This window comes from Oncorhynchus nerka, linkage group LG4 (genome assembly GCF_034236695.1).
Source record: "Oncorhynchus nerka isolate Pitt River linkage group LG4, Oner_Uvic_2.0, whole genome shotgun sequence".
NCBI classification, from domain to species: domain Eukaryota; kingdom Metazoa; phylum Chordata; class Actinopteri; order Salmoniformes; family Salmonidae; genus Oncorhynchus; species Oncorhynchus nerka.
In genome coordinates this window covers 70124042-70138712 of record NC_088399.1, presented here as the reverse complement: position 1 = coordinate 70138712, position 14671 = coordinate 70124042, and the positions used below count along the sequence as shown (strand labels likewise).

Sequence of the window (14671 nt, the reverse complement as noted above, 5' to 3'; positions counted from 1 at the left end):
ATAATCTCCCTCGATCTGGGTCTCCACGCAAGATCTCACCCCGTGGGGTCAAAATGATCACAAGAACGGTGAGCAAAAATCCCAGAACCACACGGGGGGACCTAGTGAATGACCTGCAGAGAGCTGGGACCAAAGTAATAAAGCCTACCATCAGTAACACACTACGCCACCAGGGACTCAAATTCTGCAGTGCCAGACGTGTTCCCCTGCTTAAGCCAGTACATGTCCAGGCCCGTCTGAAGTTTGCTAGAGAGCATTTGGATGATCCAGAAGAAGATTGGGAGAATGTCATATGGTCAGATGAAACCAAAATATAACTTTTTGGTAAAAACCCAACTTGTCGTGTTTCGAGGACAAAGAATGCTGAGTTGCATCCAAAGAACACCATACCTACTGTGAAGCATGGGGGTGGAAACATCATGCTTTGGGGCTGTTTTTCTGCAAAGGGACCAGGACGACTGATCCGTGTAAAGGAAAGAATGAATGGGGCCATGTATCGTGAGATTTTGAGTGAAAACCTCCTTCCATCAGCAAGGGCATTGAAGATGAAACGTGGCTGGGTCTTTCAGCATGACAATGATCCCAAACACACCGCCCGGGCAACGAAGGACTGGCTTCGTAAGAAGCATTTCAAGGTCCTGGAATGGCCTAGCCAGTCTCCAGATCTCAACCCCATAGATAATCTTTGGAGGGAGTTGAAAGTCTGTGTTGCCCAGCAACAGCCCCAAAACATCACTGCTCTAGAGGAGATCTGCATGGAGGAATGGGCCAAAATACCAGCAACAGTGTGTAAAAACCTTGTTAAGACTTACAGAAAACGTTTGACCTCTGTCATTGCCAACAAAGGGTATATAACAAAGTATTGAGATAAACTTTTGTTATTGACAAAATAGTTATTTTCCACCATAATTTGCAAATAAATACATAAAAAATCTTACAATGTGATTTTCTGGATTTTTTCTTCTCATTTTGTCTGTCATAGTCACAGTGCACCTATGATGAAAATTACAGGCCTCGTCTTTTTAAGTGGGAGAACATGCTCTCAGGCACCATGCCATAATCTCCCATAAGTGTTAAATAGGGTTGAGATTTGGTGACAGATGGCCGTGGCATATTGTACATATAATTTTCATTCTCATCAAACCATCCACTTGTGCCCTGTGGATGGGGGCATAGCCATGGTAGCCAAAATAATGGCCAAGATAACGTCCTGCCCAGTATTTGTATACATGACCCCCCCCCCACTCCCACATGATGGGATGTTAATTGCTAAATTAACTTAGATACTAAACCTGTGTGGAAGCACCTGCTTTCAATATACTTTGTGTAATTTAATGGTGTTTACATTATTTTGTCAGTTACCTGTGTATGTGTATATACAGTACCAGTCAAAAGTTTGGACACATACTCATTCCAGGTTTTTTCTTTATTTGTACTATTTTCTACATTTTAGAATAATAGTGAAGACATCAAAACTATGAAATGACACATATGGAATCATGTAGTAAACAAAAAAGTGTTAAACATTCTTCAAAGTAGCCTTGATGACAGCATTGCACACTCTTGGCATTCTCTCAACCAGCTTCATGAGGTAGTCACCTGGAATGTACCTAGAAGGCCAGCATCTCGGAGTCGCCTCTTCAGTGTTGACGTTGAGACTGGTGTTTTGCGGGTACTATTTCATGAAGCTGCTAGTTGAGGAATTGTGAGGCGTCTGTTTATCAAACTAGACACTAATGTACTTGTCCTCTTGCTCAGTTGTGCACCAGGGCCTCCCACTCCTCTTTCTGTTCTGATTAGAGCCATTTTGCGCTGTTCTGTGAAGGGAGTAGTACACAGCGTTGTATGAGATCTTCAGGTTCTTGGCAATTTCTCGCATGGCATTGCCGTTTCTGGCCATTTTGAGACTGTAATCTAGTCTAAAGAAGGACAGTTTTATTGCTTCTTTAATCAAAACAAGTTTTCAGCTGTGTGAACATAATTGTAAAAGGGTTTTCTAATGATTAATTAGCCTTTCAAAATGATAAACTTGGATTAGCTAACACAATGTGCCATTGGAACACAAGATTGATGGTTGCTGATAATGGGCCTCTGAACGCCTATGTAGATATTCCTTTAAAAAATCTGCAGTTTCCAGCTACAATCGTCATTTACAACATTAACAATGCCTGCACTGTATTTCTGATCAATTTTGTTGTTTGAATGTCCTCTTTAAAAAACAAGGACATTTCTAACTGACCCCAAAGTTTTGAATGGTAGTGTAAACAGTTGAAGTCAGAAGTTTACATACACCTTAGCCAAATACATTTAAACCCAGTTTTTCAATTCCTGACATTTAATCCTAGTAAAAATACCCTGTCTTAGGTCAGTTAGGATCACCACATTATTTTAAGAATGTGAAATGTCAGAATAATGGTAGAGAGAGTGATTTATTTCAGCTTTTATTTCTTTCATCACACTCCCAGTGGGTCAGAAGTTTACATACACTCAATTAGTATTTGGTAGCATGGCCTTTAAATTGTTTAACTTGGGTCAAACGTTTTGGGTAGCCTTCCACAGGCTTCCCACAATAAGTTGGGTGAATTTTGGCCCATTTCTCCTGACAGAGCTGGGGTAACTGAGTCAGGTTTGTAGGCCTCCTTGCTCGCACACACCTTTTCAGTTCTGCCCACACATTTTCTATAGGATTGAGGTCAGAGCTTTGTGGTGGCCACTCCAATACCTTGACTTCGTTGTCCTTAAGCCATTTTGCCACAACTTTGGATGTATGCTTTGGGTCATTGTCCATTTGGAAGCCCCATTTGCGATTTATCAATACATTTGATTGATGTCTTGAGATGTTGCTTCAATATATCTACATAATTTCCCCCTCATGATGCCATCTATTTTGTGAAGTGCACCAGTCCCTCCTGTAGCAAAGCACCCCGACAACATAATGATGGTCATTATGACCAAACAGTTCTGTTTTTGGTTCATCAGACCAGAGGACATTTCTACAAAAAGTACGATCTTTGTCCTCATGTGCAGTTGCAAACCGTAGTCTGGCTTTTTTATGGTGGTTTTGGAGCAGTGGGTTATTCTTTGCTGAGCGGCCTTTCATATTATGTCGATATAGGACTCATTTTACTGTGGATATAGATACTTTTGTACCTGTTTCCCCCAGCATCTTCACAAGGTCCTTTGCTGTTGTTCTGGGATTGATTTGCTCTTTTCACCAAAGTACTCTCTAGGAGACAGAACGCGTCTCCTTCCTGAGCGGTATGATGGCTGCGTGGTCCCATGGTGTTTATACTTGCATACTATTGTTTGTACAGATGAACGTGGTACCTTCAGGCGTTTGGAAATTGCTCCCAAGGATGAACCAGACCTGTGAAGGTCTACAATTTTATTTTATTTTTTCCCCCATGATGTCAAGCAAAGAGGCACTGAGTTTGAAGGTAGGCCTTGAAATACATCCACAGGTACACCTCCAATTGACTCAAATGATGTCAAGTAGCCTATCAGAAGCTTCTAAAGCCATGACGCAATTTTCTGTAGTTTTCAAAGCTGTTTCAAGGCACAGTCAACTTAGTGTATGTAAACTTCTGACCCACTGGAATTGTGATACAGTGAATTATATAAGTGAAATAATCTGTCTGTAAACAATTGTTGGAAAGTGACTTGTGTCATGCACAAAGTAGATGTCCTAACCGACTTGCCAAAACTATAGTTTGTTAACAACAAATTTGTGGAGTGGTTGAAAAACTAGTTTTAATGACTCCAACCTACGTGTATGTAAACTTCCGACTTCAACTGTATATATATATTTATTTTTATTTATTTAACCTTTATTTAACTAGACAAGTCAGTTAAGAACAAATTCTTATTTTCAAAGATGGCCTTCCCTGGCCAAACCCTAACCCAGATGACGCTGGGCCAATTATGTGCCGCCCTATGGGACTCCCAACATGGCCGTTTGTGACACAGCCTGGAATTGAATCAGGGTCTGTAGTGACGCCTCTTGCACTGACATGTAGCTCCTGCACCACTCGGGAGCCCATATACAAACGTATGAGGACACCTCTTCAAATTAGTGGATTCGGCTATTTCAGCTACACCCGTTGCTGACAGGTGCATATCGAGCACACAGCCGTGCATTCTCCATAGACAAACATTGGCAGTAGAATGGTCTTACTGAAGAGCTCAGTGACTTCCAATATGGCACATTCATAGGATGCCACCTTTCCAACAAGTCAGTTCGTCAAATTTCTGCCTTGCTAGAGCGGCACCAGTCAACTGTAAGTGCTGTTATTGTGAAGTGGAAATGTCTAGGAGACACAACGGCTCATCCACAAAGTGGTATGTCACACAAGCTCACAGGGCCTGTTAATGCTGAAGCACCTAGCGCTTAAAAACGCTTGTCCTCGGTTGCAACACTCACTACCAAGTTCCAAACTTTTTCTGGAAGCAACGTCAGCACAAGAACTGTTAGTTGGGAGCTTCATGAAATGGGTTTCCATGGCCAAGCAGACGCACACAAGCTTAAGATCACCACGCGCAATGCCAAGCGTCGTCTGAAGTGGTGTATAGCTTGTCGCCATTGGACTCTGGAGCAGTGAAAATGCGTTCTCTGGAGTAATGAATCACGCTTCAATATCTGGCAGTCCGACGGACAAATCTGAGTTTGGCAGATGCCAGGACAACGCTACCTGTCCTAATGCATAGTGCCAACTGTAAAGTTTTGTGGAGGAGGAATAATGGTTTGTGGCTGTTTTTCATGATTTTTGGCTAAGCCCCTTAGTACCAGTGAAGGGAAATCTTAACACTACAGCATACAATGACATTGAAGACGATTTTGTGCTTCCAACTTTGTGGCAACAGTTTTGGGAAAGCCCTTTCCTTTTTCAGCATGACAATGCCCCCGTGCACAAAGCGATGTCCATACAGAAATGATTTGTCAAGATCAGTGTGGAAGTTGTTGACTGGCCTGCACAGAGCCCTGACCTCAACCCCATTGAACACCTTTGGGATGAGTTGGAATGCTGACTGTGAGCCAGGCCTAATCGCCCAACATCAGTGCCTGACTTCGCAAATGCTCTTTTGGCTGAAAGAAAGTCCCCGCAGCAATGTTCTGACATCTAGAGGAAAGCTTTCCCAGAAGAGTGGAGTCTGTTATAGCAGCAAAGATGAACAAACTCCATATTTATGCCCATGATTTTGAAATGAGATGTTCGACAGGCATTTGATCATGTTGTGTATGTGTGAAATAGTCAGGGATCCGTTCATGACAGAAACCTGTTGGATCCGTACCGGTATTGCGTACAGCAGCTGGGGTCTGTTATGTGACATTCTGTCAGACACACATGCGCACAAACACACACGCGCACAGATGTTCCATGCTATCAGGACATGGTTCAGTCTTCAGTCTAAGCCTTTTGTTGATAGCCCAGCCTATCTGCTCTGCTTGCATAAATGCAGGCAGTGTACTGTTCCCCACAGGCTCACACACACACACACACACATCACGCACTCTAAAAATAGCAACACATTGGCAGGACTCTAAATCCACCCAGCCCAAACGTAATGAAGCACATTTCATTTGATGTAGGAGGGCTGTAGACGTATTGTCATTGTTGTGCCAGAGGAGGAATTGTCACATATTGATCTTGGATCCTGAGGATTGACCAGCCGTTGATCTGCTTCTCCTCGTTCTCGCTGCCGCCACCTTCTACCCAGTGATGATGATGGTTCTATCCTGTGATGATGATGGTTCTATCCTGTGATGATGATGGTTCTATCCTGTGATGATGATGGTTCTATCCTGTGATGATGGTAGCCATTTTGACCACTACCACACCTAAAAAACAGACACCAACCCCCACAGTACTAGGCTAGCTAGGCCACCTGTGGTTGCTTTTTCAGATGAGACTATCTGAATTAGTGATGCACCAATATGACATTTTTGGTCGATATCCAATATTATCCTTGCCAAAAAAAACGATACCGATATTAACAATTTTAGCGGACTTTTAAGCATTCTAGTACAGTTAAATAGTTGAAATACACACACATTCTGACCAAAAGGTAATTTTGTTGGCATTTACATATTACCAGTAAAACATAATCAAAACCAATTTCTTTCACTTATTTACTGTGCTGTTTCATTGTTCATTTGTTCAGTCTCAAACAGGATTTCATCATACATGTCAAGCTGTGAAGTTTCAGCTCTGTCTGTCCGTGGCTTCACTTCCTCAGTGTCTGTTTCCGTTTGTCCAGCTGTGTCTAACATTTCACGTAAACCCTGTTTCTTGTCTGCATCGAAGTAGCGGTCCTTGTACCCACCGTCGAGCGTGGTGACGACACAGTAAAGAGAGACTTCCTGTTAAAGAAGTAGCGGTCCTTGTACCCACCATCGAGCGTGGTGGCGACACAGTAAAGAGAGACTTCCTGTTAAAGAAGTAGAGGTCCTTGTACCCACCATCGAGCGTGGTGACGACACAGTAAAGAGAGACTGCCTGTTAAAGAAGTAGCGGTCCTTGTACCCACCATCGAGCGTGGTGACGACACAGTAAAGAGAGACTGCCTGTTAAAGAAGTAGCGGTCCTTGTACCCACCATCGAGCGTGGTGGCGACACAGTAAAGAGAGACCGCCTGTTAAAGAAGTAGCGGTCCTTGTACCCACCATCGAGCGTGGTGACGACACAGTAAAGAGAGACTTCCTGTTAAAGAAGTAGCGGTCCTTGTACCCACCATCGAGCGTGGTGGCGACACAGTAAAGAGAGACTGCCTGTTAAAGAAGTAGCGGCCCTTGTACCCACCTTCGAGCGTGGTGACGACACAGTAAAGAGAGACTGCCTGTTAAAGAAGTAGCGGTCCTTGTACCCACCATCGAGCCTGGTGGCGACACAGTAAAGAGAGACTGCCTGTTAAAGAAGTAGCGGTCCTTGTACCCACCATCGAGCGTGGTGGCGACACAGTAAAGAGAGACTGCCTGTTAAAGAAGTAGCGGTCCTTGTACCCACCATCGAGCGTGGTGGCGACACAGTAAAGAGAGACTGCCTGTTAAAGAAGTAGCGGCCCTTGTACCCACCATCGAGCGTGGTGGCGACACAGTAAAGAGAGACTGCCTGTTAAAGAAGTAGCGGTCCTTGTACCCACCATCGAGCGTGGTGGCGACACAGTAAAGAGAGACTGCCTGTTAAAGAAGTAGCGGTCCTTGTACCCACCATCGAGCGTGGTGGCGACACAGTAAAGAGAGACTGCCTGTTAAAGAAGTAGCGGTCCTTGTACCCACCATCGAGCGTGGTGGCGACACAGTAAAGAGAGACTGCCTGTTAAAGAAGTAGCGGTCCTTGTACCTACCATCGAGCATGGTGGCGAGACAGTAAAGAGGCTCAGAGAGAATGCCTGTTAAAGAAGTAGCGGTCCTTGTACCTACCATCGAGCAGGGTGGCGACACAGTAAAGAGGCTCAGAGAGAATGCCTGTTAAAGAAGTAGCGGTCCTTGTACCTACCATCGAGCAGGGTGGCGACACAGTAAAGAGGCTCAGAGAGAATGCCACAGAATTGCTTGTTCACAGCCTCTTGTAGAGTAAGTTTTAACCCCACGGTCTGTGTGGGCTGTTTTGTTGAGCATGCATTTCAATGCCATGACAGGGTATCACATCAGGGATGCAGTTGAAGAGCTTATTTCTCCAGTCAGTTGTTTGAATGGAGCTAGGAGTGTGTTCATGTTTCCAAGTTTCAAACATGTTCTCAAATGCCATTGAAATGGCAGCAGCGGTATGAGAACCAGCACATTCTTGAACATGCAATACGGCTTTCCCCAGTACGATATCCTCGTCGACCCACTGTGCTGTCAGACTCAGCATGCTCATGGGGCTGACATCGCTGGTCCAAATGTCAGTCATGAAGCTTATAGCAGTTACGCCCATAGCAAGTAGCTCAGGGATGTGCGCTTTATCAATACTGTGTAAACTCCGGTAGGGCAACATCTGAAAAATAGCGCCTACTGGGTAGTGTGTACCGGGGCTCGAGGTGCTCAACCAATCGTAGAAAGCCAACATCATCCACGACAGAGAACGGTTGATTGTCAAGGGCAATGAATTCCATTATCTTGGCTTTATTGGATTTAATCTTTGAGTTGTCTCGCTGAAATGTTATTACTCTTTCAAATGGCTGCTCGACTTGAACTTGTTTAGTTGTTGGAAGTGTGCGCTTAGTATTTTCTGCTTTTGTTCTGTGTAGAGCTGTATTTGTCATGACGTCATTACATCATCTACGTCATATAGGTATGTACCTCATCTACCTACGTTATATAGGTATGTACCTCATCTACCTACGTCATATAGGTATGTACCTCATCTATCTACGTTATATAGGTATGTACCTCATCCACCTACGTTATATAGGTATGTACCTCATCTACCTACGTCATATAGGTATGTACCTCATCTACCTACGTTATATAGGTATGTACCTTATCTACCTACGTTATATAGGTATGTACCTCATCTACCTACGTTATATAGGTATGTACCTCATCTACCTACGTTATATAAGTATGTACCTCATCTACCTACGTTATATAGGTATGTACCTAATCTACCTACGTTATATAGATATGTACCTCATCTACCTACGTTATATAGATATGTACCTCATCTACCTACGTTATATAGGTATGTACCTCATCTACCTACGTTATATAGGTATGTACCTCATCTACCTACGTTATATAGGTATGTACCTCATCTACCTACGTCATATAGGTATGTACCTCATCTACCTACGTTATATAGGTATGAACCTCATCTACCTACGTTATATAGGTATGTACCTCATCTACCTACGTTATATAGGTATGTACCTTATCTACCTACGTTATATAGGTATGTACCTCATCTACCTACGTCATATAGGTATGTACCTCATCTACCCACGTTATATAGGTATGTACCTCATCTACCTACGTTATATAGGTATGTACCTCATCTACCTACGTCATATAGGTATGTACCTCATCTACCTACGTTATATAGGTATGTACCTCATCTACCTACGTTATATAGGTATGTACCTTATCTACCTACGTTATATAGGTATGTACCTCATCTACCTACGTTATATAGGTATGTACCTCATCTACCTACGTTATATAGGTATGTACCTCATCTACCTACGTTATATAGATATGTACCTCATCTACCTACGTTATATAGGTATGTACCTCATCTACCTACGTTATATAGATATGTACCTCATCCACCTACGTTATATAGGTATGTACCTCATCCACCTACGTTATATAGGTATGTACCTCATCCACCTACGTTATATAGGTATGTACCTCATCCACCTACGTTATATAGGTATGTACCTCATCTACCTACGTTATATAGATATGTACCTCATCTACCTACGTTATATAGGTATGTACCTCATCTACCTACGTTATATAGGTATGTACCTCATCCACCTATGTTATATAGGTATGTACCTCATCCACCTACGTTATATAGGTATGTACCTCATCCACCTACGTTATATAGGTATGTACCTCATCCACCTACGTTATATAGGTATGTACCTCATCCACCTACGTTATATAGGTATGTACCTCATCCACCTACGTTATATAGGTATGTACCTCATCCACCTACGTTATATAGGTATGTACCTCATCTACCTACATATAGGTATGTTATATAGGTATGTACCTCATCTACCTACGTTATATAGTATGTATGTACCTCATCTCATCTACCTACGTTATATAGTTATATAGGTATGTACCTCATCTACCTACGTCATATAGGTATGTACCTCATCTACCTACGTTATATAGGTATGTACCTCATCTACCTACGTTATATAAGTATGTACCTCATCTACCTACGTTATATAGGTATGTACCTAATCTACCTACGTTATATAGATATGTACCTCATCTACCTACGTTATATAGATATGTACCTCATCTACCTACGTTATATAGGTATGTACCTCATCTACCTACGTTATATAGGTATGTACCTCATCCACCTACGTTATATAGGTATGTACCTCATCCACCTACGTTCTATAGGTATGTACCTCATCCACCTACGTTATATAGGTATGTACCTCATCCACCTACGTTATATAGGTATGTACCTCATCCACCTACGTTATATAGGTATGTACCTCATCTACCTACGTTATATAGGTATGTACCTCATCTACCTACGTTATATAGGTATGTACCTCATCTACCTACGTTATATAGGTATGCACGGCAGCTTAGACATCGGCTTTGCACATCGGTGTTAAACTAGACATCGGGCCCATACCGATGTTGGCATTTTTAGCTAATATCGACCGATTCCGATATGCTTACCGATATAGTGTCCATCCCTAATCTGAATAACACCAAACTAGCTAAAGGAGTAGCAGAAGTGGTCTCATCCATCGTCTCAGGGTTTGATGGTTGTGGATGTGTTTGTAGGTACAAACAGCCAGAGACACAGCTAGTCAGATGATTTGCATGGCCATCTGTTTAAAAGCTTGTTTGGCCATCAGTGGTGGCTCTAAGAAGAAAGGAGCTGCCCTGGGCCGCCAGGTTTGGGGAATGGGTTGCCAAGTTTGGGAAGTTATTCTGTCCGACAGGATGGGGGGGCCTCTCTACCAATCAATAACGGTGAATGGCTTATCTCACGGCTCATTCGTCAGCGTGACATAGCGCTGTCCAGAAAGATCTGGTGGTGTGTGTGGGAGGGTGTTTGTGAACATTAGAACACACGCACACATTACGTAAAGAAAACCCATTAAGGAGCACTCATCCATTCCTATCCAGTCCTAACATCACAACATCAAAGGTGTTTGTCCTTTCATCACGGACCGTTTCCTAGCCGCTGTAGGAGGCTGTTTCTTCTCTCCACACCAGTCTTTCTCTCTCCTCTATTCTACGGCCTATCTCTGTCTGTTTCTCCTCTCCAGACTGTCTGTCTGTCTGTTTCTCCTCTCCAGCCTGTCTGCCTTTCTCTTCTACAGCCTGTCTGTCTGTCTGTCTTTCTCTTCTCCAGCCTGTCTGTATGTTTGTCTGTTTCTCCTCTCCTGTCTGTTTCTCCTCTCCAGCCTGTCTGTCTGTTTCTCCTCTCCAGCCTGTCTGTCTGTCTGTTTCTCCTCTCCAGCCTGTCTGTCTGTCTGTTTCTCTTCTCCAGCCTGTCTGTCTGTCTGTCTGTTTCTCTTCTCCAGCCTGTCTGTCTGTCTGTTTCTCTTCTCCAGCCTGTCTGTCTGTCTGTTTCTCTTCTCCAGCCTGTCTGTCTGTCTGTTTCTCTTCTCCAGCCTGTCTGTCTGTATGTCTATCTGTTTCTCTTCTCCAGCCTGTCTGTATGTTTGTCTGTTTCTCCTCTCCAGCCTGTCTGTCTGTCTGTCTGTCTGTCTGTCTGTCTTTCTCTTCTCCAGTCTGTCTGTCTGTCTGTTTCTCCTCTCCATCCTTACTGTCTGTCTGTCTGTTTCTCCTCTCAAGCCTGTCTCTCTGTCTGTCTTTCTCTTCTCCAGCCTGTCTGTCTCTTTCTCTTCTCCAGCCTGTCTGTCTCTTTCTCTTCTCCAGCCTGTCTGTATGTCTGTCTCTCCTCTCCAGCCTGTCTGTCTGTCTTTCTCTTCTCCAGCCTGTCTTTCTCTTCTCCAGCCTGTCTGTCTGTCTGTCTTTCTCTTCTCCAGCCTGTCTGTCTGTCTGTCTTTCTCTTCTCCAGCCTGTCTGTCTGTCTGTCTTTCTCTTCTCCAGCCTGTCTGTCTGTCTGTCTTTCTCTTCTCCAGCCTGTCTGTCTGTCTGTCTTTCTCTTCTCCAGCCTGTCTGTCTGTCTGTCTTTCTCTTCTCCAGCCTGTCTGTCTGTCTGTCTTTCTCTTCTCCAGCCTGTCTGTCTGTCTGTCTTTCTCTTATCCAGCCTGTCTGTCTGTCTTTCTCTTATCCAGCCTGTCTGTCTGTCTTTCTCTTATCCAGCCTGTCTGTCTGTCTTTCTCTTATCCAGCCTGTCTGTCTGTCTGTCTTTCTCTTCTCCAGCCTGTCTGTCTGTCTGTCTTTCTCTTCTCCAGCCTGTCTGTCTGTCTGTCTGTCTTTCTCTTCTCCAGCCTGTCTGTCTGTCTGTCTGTCTCTTCTCCAGCCTGTCTGTCTGTCTGTCTGTCTGTCTGTCTGTCTGTCTGTCTGTCTGTCTGTCTGTCTGTCTGTCTCTTCTCCAGTCTGTCTGTCTGTCTCTTCTCCAGTCTGTCTGTCTGTATTTCTCTTCTCCAGCCTGTCTATGTCGGTCTGTTTCTCCTCTCCAGCCTGTCTCTGTCTGGCTTTCACATTCTCTTTTTCTTTCTTATTTTTCCACACAGATAAAAGGCAACATTCCTTGGAAAAAGACAGTCAAGTTTTCAGAATGGTCTTAAATGAGAATAATGTATATAGTCCACAGTACAGCAGGAGGTACTCCAAGAACAACGGATGTCTCAACTACCAACTGTGTACTGATGTCTCATGTCTACCAGCTGTGTACTGATGTCTCAACTACCAACTGTGTACTGATGTCTCAACTCTACCAGCTGTGTACTGTCTCAACTCTACCAGCTGTGTACTGATGTCTCAACTCTACCAGCTGTGTACTGATGTCTCAACTCTACCAGCTGTGTTCTGATGTCTCATGTCTACCAGCTGTGTACTGATGTCTCATGTCTACCAGCTGTGTACTGATGTCTCATGTCTACCAGCTGTGTATTGATGTCTCAACTCTACCAGCTGTGTACGGATGTCTCATGTCTACCAGCTGTGTACGGATGTCTCATGTCTACCAGCTGTGTATTGATGTCTCAACTCTACCAGCTGTGTACTGATGTCTCAACTCTACCAGCTGTGTACTGATGTCTCAACTCTACCAGCTGTGTACTGATGTCTCAACTCTACCAGCTGTGTACTGATGTCTCAACTCTACCAGCTGTGTTCTGATGTCTCATGTCTACCAGCTGTGTACTGATGTCTCATGTCTACCAGCTGTGTACTGATGTCTCATGTCTACCAGCTGTGTACTGATGTCTCATGTCTACCAGCTGTGTATTGATGTCTCAACTCTACCAGCTGTGTACGGATGTCTCATGTCTACCAGCTGTGTACGGATGTCTCATGTCTACCAGCTGTGTACTGATGTCTCATGTCTACCAGCTGTGTACTGTAGGTGAACTCTGATGACTCACCTGCTTTCCAGGCCAAAAATCTCAGCAGTCTGCCTCCCTCCTCTTAGAGAGACACCAATGTCCTCAACCCTTTCACTCTACTTTCTTCCTCCCTCCTCTTAAATCCCTGAGTAAATGGAGACATCATTAGAGTTTGCCCCGGCCCCTAATAAAGTGTCACCGTAATTAAAATACCATATTTCTAGCAGGGGGCGTCCATGTTTCTCTGACTGTCTCCTTGTCTCTGCTGGCAGACATGATTAACACAGCGGAGGGTAGTACCAAGAAAAAAAGGGGGTGACAACTGATTTATCCTCCCCACCGTTTAGCTGAACCATCAATCAGGAAGCACCGACACAGCAGCTTAGCCAATCAGGAGACAGCGCCGTAGAACAGGGCTGTGGAAACAGTCACCACGGCAGTAGCTTAATAGCAAAAACAATCAGGAAGTCATCTGGACAAAGTTTATAATGTGGCAACTTGCACATCGCAGACGTTGGCGCTGTACCAGAGGTAGAAATGTTTTAAAAGTGAACCATTTCAACAAGTATCTACCCGGGAGACTGACTGACTGACTGACTGGGCTTCTAAAGATCTAAGATGTGAATAAATGAGTCAAGGCAGCCAACTATTTGTCTCCGTTTCGGTCTCTGAATTCTAAACTCTAAATTCTCCTCACAGTCATAGCTCAGAGATAACCTTGGTGTTGTGATCACTGAACTGACCTTTACATTTCACATCGGATACATCAATAAATTAATTCGTCAACATAATATCAGTATAATTATAGAATGATTTTTCCATCTTGTGTAGGTTTTAGGTTAGCAAACGGTGTGGTCTGTGTATGGTAGCTTTTCAATTTGAAGAGAGTAGGCAGGACACTTGCTCACAATTACACGCTTGATGTTTTATTATTTGAAGTTAAAAACATCTGCTCACTCTCTCCCCAGTACCCGTCAGTGTGTGTACCTGTGGTTGGTTCTAACCCGGTTCTATTTACTTCCCTTGAACCCGTCAGTGTGTGTACCTGTGGTTGGTTCTAACCCGGTTCTATTTACTTCCCTTGAACCCATCAGTGTGTGTACCTGTGGTTGGTTCTAACCCGGTTCTATTTACTTCCCTTGAACCCGTCAGTGTGTGTACCTCTGGTTGGTTCTAACCCGGTTCTATTTACTTCCCTTGAACCCGTCTGTGTGTGTTTTTTTAGTTTTTAAGATGCTATTTAAACTTTATTTAACTAGGCAACTCAGTTAAGAACAAATTCTTATTTACAATGATGGCCTGGCAAAAGGCCTCCTGCGGGGGCTGGGATTATATTTATATATATATATATATATATATATATATATATATATAGGACAAAACACATCATGGCTTGTTGGTAACACATCATGGCTTGTTGGTAACACATGACAACACGGCATGGTAGCAACACAACATGACAACAACATGGTAGCAACACAACATGGCAGCAGCACAACGTTGTAGCAGCACAAAACATGGT

The 14671-nt window shown here is 43.7% G+C and overlaps 1 protein-coding gene across 1 annotated transcript in view; it reads left to right on the top strand.

The window, feature by feature from the left end:
* Window positions 1-14671, top strand: part of LOC115128530 (trafficking protein particle complex subunit 9-like) — a 330259-nt gene that overhangs the window by 187887 nt on the left and 127701 nt on the right. The window lies entirely within an intron of this gene.